Source organism: Phyllobates terribilis, unplaced genomic scaffold (assembly GCF_046119375.1).
Source record: "Phyllobates terribilis strain yellow unplaced genomic scaffold, ASM4611937v1 Scaffold_6__1_contigs__length_29720123, whole genome shotgun sequence".
NCBI lineage: Eukaryota > Metazoa > Chordata > Amphibia > Anura > Dendrobatidae > Phyllobates > Phyllobates terribilis.
This window is the reverse complement of record NW_027362766.1, coordinates 17095862-17106206: the sequence shown is the minus strand read 5'-3', so window position 1 is coordinate 17106206 and position 10345 is coordinate 17095862.

The following is a 10345-nucleotide window of genomic DNA, read 5'->3' as shown; positions in this document are numbered from 1 at the left end:
AGAAGAGGAGGGGACCTGGGACTGAGCTCTGAGGAACCCCGATAGTAAGGGGAGGAGGAGAGGAAGAGGAGTCGGCAAAAGAAACAGTGAAGGAGTGGTCAGAGAGGTAGGAGGAGAACCAGGAGAGAACGGTTTCCTTGAGGTCTATAGAGCGGAGCATAGTGAGGAGGAGCTGATGATCCACAGTATCAAATGCTGCAGAGAGGTCTAGGAGAATCAGCAGGGAGCAGTGACTTTTGGATTTAGCTGTTAGTAGATCATGAGAGACTTTAGTGAGGGCAGTTTCAGTGGAGTGTAAATGACTCACCCCCTGGGCCGTGGGGCACTCGGAGCCGGGCAATAGGGAGACAATGGGGGTAGTGGTGGCAACCCGGTCCGTGGCTCAGGGTGGTCAGACCAGTGGCAGTCCTTTATAAGTTTTAAGTGATGTCTGACTACGCCACCTGTGGATTGCGGTCAGTGCTAACCGCCGCTGCAGTGCAGACCTCTGGGGCAGATGTAAATGTGCAGCACTGAATAGTACAACTCCCCATGGGAAGAGTAGGGCCCCAGGGCAGTATATGACGGATGATGGAGGGGATGATTCCGACCGCGATAGCCAGGAGACGGAGGCCTCTTAAACAGTTCAGGGTCTTTATTAGAACAGGTAAAACGACCCAGAAACAGGCCCGGCTAGGAGGGGGCCTGGATGTCTGAGAACAAGTGGGAAGCTGGCCCTGGTCAAGGTGAGGGTGTAGGCCTACCATGCTCTCTGTGCTCCTTCTGGCTATTTCCCTTCTGGTATTGTAACAGCCCACGTTCCTGAGCTCACCGTGTCCTCTAGCCCGTATGGCTTGCAACTTGGGTCCCTTTCTACTCCCGGCCTGGTACGGCTTTGCTGGTCCCTTCTGCTGTGGCGGAGCCTCCGGGCTTCTTAGGCCAAGGAACATACAGTCCCCTGCGGACTGGTTATCTGCTGTAGGACTTGGAATCCTCCCAGCCTCAGACACCAAAGTCTGGTAGATTAGTTTCTTTATCTGCCAGGACAGGCTCACTTCGCCTCTTGTCCCTGGCTCGTGGCTCTCCTACTGCCACACGTCCTCTTAGGCTGCAACACAACTGTCTCTCCCTGCTCTGGGACACCTCTCAATCCAGAGACAGGTCGTCCAGTTCTCCCTCACCCTGCCCCCAGTTCCAGCTTTTATAGGGGCAGCCTGCTCCCCCTACTGGTCTGTGACAGGAGGTATTTCATGCTAATGGTCCTTGACTAGAGAACCTCCCCCTTGCTCTCCGACACAGCTTTATTATACATTTGTGGCATCCAGGCCAGGGTGACACATTCCCCCCTAGTAAAATTTAGTACTCCGGGACTAAACAATAAACAAAGATAATATGCATGACCATAAAACATTAGTAGACAAACGACGCACAGATTGAGTTCTTAAGGTCACAGTGTGGTCTGTGACCGGGTGTCCATTTCACCAACACAACGGGGAGCCTTAACCAGGTGGGGGTCTGTCCTAGCCCCAAGTCCTTTACAGTCTTAGTTCATTCCTTGGTCAGGCTCCGAACGCAGTCCAAACAAAATACAATTAAAAGTTCATAACCTTTGAGTCCGTACGGTTGTTAGAACCTTGCTGTTAGGTTTTTTTTCCTTTGCTGGTCACATGACCTTGTTGGCCTATTTAATCCTGCTCCGCCCTTCTGGCTTTGCTGGACTTCATTGTATATCTACTTTCTAGCTAGCCTGTGCTCTGTATCTAACTCTGTTAGTTTGCTTGGTCTACGGACCTCTATGTTCTATCTATTTTGTTTGTTCGTCTTTCTGCTACTATTTCTGTTAGGAGGTGTCCCATATTCCTCCCAGTCCTTAGTACTTGTAGGGATTCCCTCCCCACATCTATAGGTCTCCGTACAGACTAGATTAGGACTTTAGCAGGTCTGATCGCAGGATCAGGTTCCCTGTTACATCGTAGGGATTCAGCTGAGTCTTATAGTAGGGACAGATCTCCTCTCTTTCCTTAGCTTTGGTAGCAGAACATAACAGTAAGTCCAGCCTGCAAATTCTCTAAGGAAAGATTTTTTTTTTTGTTCCATCATGGTGTCGGTTCAGGATTTGGCTAAACACCTGCAGGGACTCTCTCTGGAAGTGGCCGAGCTCCGTCAGCACGTGAGTAACTGTCCTGGAGCATATTTCTTGGAGCCTAAGGTATGTTTGCCGGATTTATTTTTTGGTGAACATCGAGAATTTTTTTCATTTAAAAATGCTTGCTTATTGTATTTTCGTTTGAGACCCAAGTCCTCTGGGGATGAATCCCAGCGCGTAGGGTTCATAATGTCACTTTTGCGCAAAGAGCCTCAGGAGTGGGCCTTTTCTTTGCAACCTAGTGATACATGCTTCAGATCAGTGGATAGTTTTTTTTCTGCTTTAGGACTATTATATGATGATCCTGACCGTGTGGCATCAGCTGAGACTGAGTTGAGACGTTTAAAACAAGGATCAGGTAATGTCGAAAAATATTGTACTCATTTTCGTCGTTGGTCCACTCAAACAGGGTGGAACGATTCTGCTCTGAAAAGTCTATTTCTTGCTGGGCTCAGTGAAAGGGTTAAAGACCTGCTAATTGCTTATCCTACACCTGAGGATTTGCAACAGGCTATGCAATTAGCTATACGGGTGGATAGGAGACTGCGTGCAAGGGTTAATGAGAGCAAATCCTCTGCTATGTCAGTTTCTGGTTATGATAATGTGTGTACTAACAGTGGTGAACCGATGGAGATTGGATCGGTGGCACCTCGCTCTCAAGAAAAAGACCGTCGTTTTTCGGAAGGCTTGTGTTTCTATTGCGGAAAATCTGGTCATTTGATTAAAGGCTGTGAGCTTCGTATGAAGAAAGAAAAAAAAATGGTCAGTCATGCCCGTATTGCCTGTTTAAATTCCAAGGGTGTATTTTTAGCTGCTTCCACGATTGCTCAGGAAAAATTAATGGAATTTCGGGTGTTTGTTGATTGCGGGTCTACACTGAATGTAATTGATGGGGGATTCGTGGAAAAACTCAATTTAAAACCTGAACCTTTATCATCCCCCATTGCTGTGGTTTCTGTGGATGGCTCCCCTTTGAAGAATATTACTCTCAAGGTCTGTGAATTTCCTCTCACTATTAATGGTGTTCACCATGAGAAATTGGATTTGGTAGTGTTGAATAACTTGCCTTCTCCAGTAATATTGGGTTTGCCCTGGTTAAAATTTCACAATCCTGTACTGGATTGGTCTACCAGTGAAATTAAATCCTGGAGCCATAAATGTTATGACAAGTGTTGTAACGGGCGTATTGCAGCTTTGGATAGGGGAGAATTGCCTGTTCCTATTCAGGATTTTTGGAGAGTTTTTTCTGAGAAGGAATCGCAGGTTTTGCCTCCCCATAGAGACTATGATTGTTCTATTGAATTTGTCCCTGGAGCGACTCTTCCTAAAAGTCGTTTATTTAACCTTACTATTCCTGAGAGGAAAGCTTTGGATGAATACATACAGACAAGTTTGGCCGCCGGTCACATTAGGCCCTCTAAGTCTCCTGTGGCGGTTGGATTTTTTTTTGTAAAAAAAAAGGACGGCGGTTTACGTCCTTGTCTGGATTTTCGTGAGATTAACAAAATTACGGTACGCAATCCTTACCCACTGCCATTGATTCCTGATCTGTTTAACCAGTTATTGGGGGCCAAGTGGTTCTCTAAAATTGACCTTAAGGGGGCATACAATCTGTTGCGCATGAAGGAGGGTGATGAATGGAAGACTGCTTTTAACACTCCTGTGGGTCATTTTGAGAATCTGGTTATGCCTTTTGGTCTTACTAATGCTCCTGCATTTTTTCAGAATCTGATTAATGACATCCTTAGACCTTTGATCGGTAAAAATGTGGTTGTGTATTTGGATGACATTTTGATTTATTCGCCGGATCTGGAGTCTCATTGGCGGAGCGTACGTGAGGTATTACAGTTATTAATGGACAATTCGCTTTTTGCTAAGCTGGAGAAATGTGAGTTCGCTGTACAGAGAATTAGTTTTTTGGGCTACATTATCTCCAGCAAAGGTTTTGAGATGGATCCGGTTAAGGTTCAGGCTGTGCAGGAATGGCCTAGGCCTATTGGTTTGAAATCGATACAGAGGTTTTTGGGTTTCGCCAATTACTACAGAAAATTCATAAAAAAATTTTCTAGTATTGTCAAACCTCTGACTGATCTCACCAGGAAAGGTGCTGATGCGGTTCAGTGGTCTTCTGAGGCCATTGAAGCTTTTGTGTATCTCAAGGAGAGGTTCACCTCTGCTCCCATCCTTATGCAGCCTGATGTTACTAGGCCGTTTTTGGTTGAGGTTGATGCTTCCTCTGTGGGGGTTGGCGCAGTATTGTCTCAGGATAACGGGGATGGATTACATCCCTGTGCCTTTTTTTCAAAAAAATTTTCGGAGACTGAACTGAATTACGATATTGGTAATCGGGAATTATTGGCTATTAAACTCGCATTTGAACACTGGCGCCACTTCTTGGAAGGTGCGGAATTTCCCGTTCAGGTTCTTACGGATCATAAAAATCTGATATATCTTGATGCTGCCAAGCGCCTGAATGCCCGTCAGGCTAGGTGGGCACCGTTTTTCTCGCGGTTTAACTTCTCCGTTACTTACATCCCTGGTACTAAGAATGTTAAGGCGGATGCCTTGTCTCGCAGTTTTTCTCCCATAGTCGGTGCTGAGAAAGAGGAAAACATTTTACAAGAAGGTGTTGTGATAGCTGCTTTAGACTCCGTTTTGGAAGATGAGATTCTTAAAGCTCAGGAGAATGCCCCATCTAACACTCCTCATGGGAGGTTGTTTGTGCCTAGGACCTTTAGGAGAGATTTGTTTGTTGAGTGTCACGAATCTCGGTTGGCAGGTCATCCCGGAATCTCTGAGACCAAGAGACTGGTGGGTCGCAGTTTTTGGTGGCCTGGATGGCAGAAGGAAGTCATTAAGTGGGTGCGCCAATGTACTATATGTGCTAGATCTAAGTCCTCACATACTCCTGCTGCGGGGTTGCTTTGTCCTTTGGAGGTCCCCAGTGCTCCTTGGACACATTTGGCTATGGACTTTATAACTGACCTTCCCCCCTCTGAGGGTTTTACTGTCATCTGGGTGGTCGTGGACCGTTTTAGCAAGATGTGTCACTTGGTTCCCTTCGTCAAACTGCCATGCGCTAAAACTCTCGCTAAGGCCTTTGTCAAGGAAATTGTCAGACTTCATGGCGTTCCTACTGACATTGTTTCTGATAGGGGTCCTCAGTTCGTGGCTCGTTTTTGGCGTGCCTTTTGTGACAGGTTGGGAATTCATTTGTCGTTTTCGTCCGGATATCATCCTGAATCTAATGGCCAGACAGAAAGGAAAAACCAGGATGTTGAGCAGTTCTTGCGTTGTTTTGTGGCAGACAATCAAGAGGGGTGGTCTGAGTTTCTGCCACTTGCCGAATTTGCTCTGAACAATCATACATCTTCTTCTGCTGGTTGTTCGCCTTTTTTTTGTTGTTCTGGGAGACATCCGTCGTTTGGGTCGTTCTCCAAGTTGGGATCTGCCGTGCCTGAGGAGGAGAATTTTTCCGGTGATTTGGAAAGAGTTTGGATGGATGTGCGTGGTAATCTTCAGGAGGCCAACAGAAAATCTAAAGACTACTTTGATAGGAAACGACAGGAGGTTTTGTTCGCTGTTGGTGACATGGTTTGGTTGTCCTCTAGGAATCTGCGGTTGAGGATTCCTTCTAAGAAATTGGGTCCCAAGTTTGTAGGGCCCTTTAAGGTGCTTCAGGTTGTCAACCAATCTGCTGTTAGGTTGGAGGTTCCTACCTCCTGGAGAATTAATCCGGTCTTTCATGTCTCTCTGTTAAAAAAAGCTGTTGTGTCGGATGGTGACGCCTCTGCCTCTGTTCCTCCGGTGGTGGAGGACGGGGAATATGAAATTTCTCGCATCCTTGACTCTAGACGGTATAGAGGTAGTTTGCAGTATCTTGTGGCCTGGAAAGGTTTCGGACCCGAGGATAACTCTTGGGTGAGGTCAGATGATGTTTCCGCGTCCAGACTTATCAGAGCGTTTCACAGGAGATTTCCTGATAAGCCTGGTCCTAGGGGATCCGGAGGATCCTCTTAGAAGGGGGGGTACTGTTAGAACCTTGCTGTTAGGTTTTTTTTCCTTTGCTGGTCACATGACCTTGTTGGCCTATTTAATCCTGCTCCGCCCTTCTGACTTTGCTGGACTTCATTGTATATCTACTTTCTAGCTAGCCTGTGCTCTGTATCTAACTCTGTTAGTTTGCTTGGTCTACGGACCTCTATGTTCTATCTATTTTGTTTGTTCGTCTTTCTGCTACTATTTCTGTTAGGAGGTGTCCCATATTCCTCCCAGTCCTTAGTACTTGTAGGGATTCCAACCCCACATCTATAGGTCTCCGTACAGACTAGATTAGGACTTTAGCAGGTCTGATCGCAGGATCAGGTTCCCTGTTACATCGTAGGGATTCAGCTGAGTCTTATAGTAGGGACAGATCTCCTCTCTTTCCTTAGCTTTGGTAGCAGAACATAACAACGGTAACTGCAAGAAACTGAAATACACAATTACTAATCATGCATGTAACTTTGCAAACATTTCAACACTTGGCAACAGGGTTATTTACAGTTTTAGAGCACCCTTATATTCTCCAGCGAGCGGGTATCTGCCCCTTTGTGCTCCTGGTTGACCTGCGTAGCCCACTGTCTGGTGGTGGACCGACCTGGCTTTCTCCACTAGCGTTAAGGGTACAGCTGCGAGCTGGGTGTACAGGCAGGGCAGGCAGCTGTCTGCGGGTCCTTTGGCTTACCGCAGGCATGGCAGGCTCACTGTCAGCAGAGGGTTGACTCTCCTGGCCTGCTGGTACAGGCTCTTCTGCCTCTGGAACTGCTTGCTCTTCTTCACCTTCCGGCTCTGGTGTAGGTTGTTGCTGAGCCGGTGGCAGGAAATGCAGGACGGGTACCACTATGGCATCGTTTATTCGAGTTCAGGACTGAGGGAACTCTCCGAGAACGGTGCTGATCATTTCTTCCTTGTCCTCTGCGGGTTCAAGGTCACTTTGATCCTCTTCTGCACTACGGAGTTGCTCGGGGCACCTTTTTAGGTGGTCTTTGGAGACGGTACTAGTGGTTTCTCCTCCATCCTTGGTGATCACGCACACCTTCGGGTTGTCGTGATCAGACTGCAGTACGGTGTAAGGTTCCCTTTCCCACTGGTCGTCCAACTTATGTAGCCTTCTCTTTCGCTTCAGGACCTGCTCACCAGGTTCCAGGGGACCAGCAGGGGCGTGTTGGTTGAAGAGTCTTCCTTGCCTTTTTCTCACCTGGGCCAGGCTCTTCTCCACACTCTCCTGTACCTTCTTGTACTGCAGTCGCCTTTCTGTATCCCAGTCAGCATCTGGGGAGGTGTCCTCAGGCATCAGGACTCCCATCTCCAGGTCTATGGGCAGCTTACCTGGTCTGGCTCGCATCAGGTAAGCCGGGGTGCTGTTTGTAGCATTCACCGGGATATGGTTGTATAAGTCTATCAGGTCCGGCAGTTTTTCTGGCCACAGGCTGCGTTCCTCCAGGGGCAACGTCTTCAGGAGATCAATGACTATATTGTTCATTTTCTCACACATCCCGTTGGTTTGTGGGTGGTAAGGCGTTGTCCGAATCTTCTTACAGCCATAGAGGTTGCAGAACTCTTGGAAGATTTCAGCCTCGAACGCTGGACCCTGGTCTGTCAGGACCTGTTCCGGATACCCGTGTGGACGGCAGAAGTATTGCTGGAAGGCTCTGGCCGGCCTTTGGGCTGTCAAGTCTTTTACCGGGACCACCACTAGAAAACGGGAATAGTGGTCCACGATTGTCAGGGCATAGAGGTATCCTGACCGGCTTGGAGCCAATTTGACATGGTCCAGAGCTACCAGCTCAAGAGGCTGCGTGGTGACGATGGGCTTCAAGGGTGTCTTCTGGCTGGTGCGGTCTTTTCTCCTTAAGTTACAAGGGCCACAGTCCCTGCACCACTTCTCTACAGCCCCTCTCATGCCAACCCAAAAGAACCGTCCTCTTAGCAGGAACTTCAGTTTCTTCCAACCGAAGTGCCCCGCTCTGTCATGGTAAGCCCCCAGGACCATAGCTGCATCCCGCCTTGGGACCACAACTTGCCAGGTCAGCTCGTGTGTCCGGTGGTTGACAAGTCTTCTGCATAGCTTGCCTTCATAGAGGAACAGCTTGCTCTTCTCTTTCCATAGCTGCTTGGCTTCCTCTGGAGCATCCGGATCTAAGCGGGCGTCTTCCTGGGTCAGCAGATCTTTCACCAGGCGGATTGCAGGGTCACTATCTTGGGTCTCGGCCCAGCTGTGATGAGGTAGGGGATTGCTCATAACGGTTGTTAAATCTTCCTCCTTCACGCGGTGGGAGTATTGAGCGGCTCCATACCGGTGAAACGCGGGGAGTTCTACCTCTTCCAGCTCTTCTGGGTCTTCGTCACCTTCAGGTAAGTGAGGCATTCTCGATAGGGCGTCAGCGTTGGCATTGGTTTTGCCTGCCCGGTACTTGATCACGAAGTCATAATTGGAGAGATGTGCCATCCACCGCTGTTCTAGGGCACCAAGTCTTGCACTGTCTAGGTGTGTTAACGGGTTGTTGTCCGTGTACACAGTGAACTTTGTGGAGGCCAGGTAATGCTTGAAGCGTTCTGTTACGGCCCACACCACCGCCAAGAATTCTAGCTTGAAGGAGCTGTAATTCTCCGGGTTCCTCTCGGTGGGCCTCAGCTTCCGGCTGGCGTACGCGATCACCCTTTCTCTGCCCTGTTGGTTTTGGGACAGTACGGCTCCCAGTCCCACATTACTGGCGTCTGTGTGGAGAATAAAAGGCTGGCTATAATCAGGGTAGGCCAGGCTCTCATCCCCTGTGAGGGCCATCTTCAACTGGCGGAAGGACTCCTCTTCCGGTTTATCCCACTTGAAGGGTGGCCTTTGGCTCCTGGACTTAGACTGTCCTATCAGGAGGTCTTGCATAGGAGTTGCCATCTTAATGAACCCGGAGATGAACCTTCGGTAGTAGCCTACCAACCCGAGGAATTGCCTCACTTCTTTGATGTTCGAAGGGCTTGGCCAGCTCTTGATTGCCGTGACCTTGTCAGGGTCGGGGGCTACTCCTTCCGCACTTACTACGTTCCCTAGGTACTGGACCTTTGGTTTCAACAGGTGACACTTTGATGGTTTCACCTTCAGGCCATAGCCTGCCAGGGCTTCGAACATCTCGGCCAGGTGCTTTAGATGGTCCTCGTAAGTCTTCGAATAGACAATCACGTTGTCCAGGTAAAGGAGGACCGTCTCGAAGTTTCGGTGCCCTAGACAGCATTCCATCAGCCTCTGGAAGGTCCCGGGTGCGTTGCAGAGCCCGAAGGGCATACAGTTGAACTCGCTCAGTCCGATCGGGGTGGTGAAGGCGGTCTTCTCCTTGTCAGCCTCTGCCACAGGAACCTGCCAGTACCCGCTAGTAAGGTCCAAAGTAGAAAAGAAGTTAGCTGATTTTAGTGCGGCTAAAGACTCCTCTATTCTAGGCAGCGGGTATGCGTCTTTATGGGTAATACGGTTAATTTGTCTATAGTCCACGCACATTCTCATGGTGCCGTCTTTCTTTTTTACCAGAACTAAGGGGGCTGCCCAGGGGCTACAGCTGTCTCTAATGACCCCAGCTTCTTTAATTTCTCTTAGCATGCCCTTTGCGTTCTGATAATGTGCAGGGGGTACAGGTCTGTGTCTCTCTTTTATTGGTGGGTGGCTCCCTGTGGGGATGTGGTGTTCTATCCCTTTTACTCTGCCGAAGTCTAGCGGGTGCTTACTAAAGACTCTCTCGTACTCCTGTACCACCCGGTAGACTCCTTGTTTTTGGTGCAGGGGAGTGGAGTCAGCACCCACATGGAGTTTCTGGCACCAGTCCTCCTTTTGTTTCTGGGAGCCATTACTCTCCACCTGTGGAGATGGAGGCAAAGGTTCCACGGCCCTGATAGCTGTGTGCTCAACAGCAAACAGTTTGGCAAGTGCAGCGTACCTGGGTAAGTGTACCTCCCTCTCCCCAATGTTGAGAATGCGAACGGGCACCCTCCCATGACGGACATCAACCACCCCCCGGGCTGTCAAAATGGTGGGCCTGCTGTCTGAGTACACGGGTTCTACCATGGCTTGGTAGTCTCTACCTCTCAACCCGATTGCAGTCCGACACCAGATCATTATTTCACTTTTGGGAGGCATGGAAATGGGGAATGGGTCACTCAGTCTTACGCTACCGATCTCACCACCAGACAGTTCTA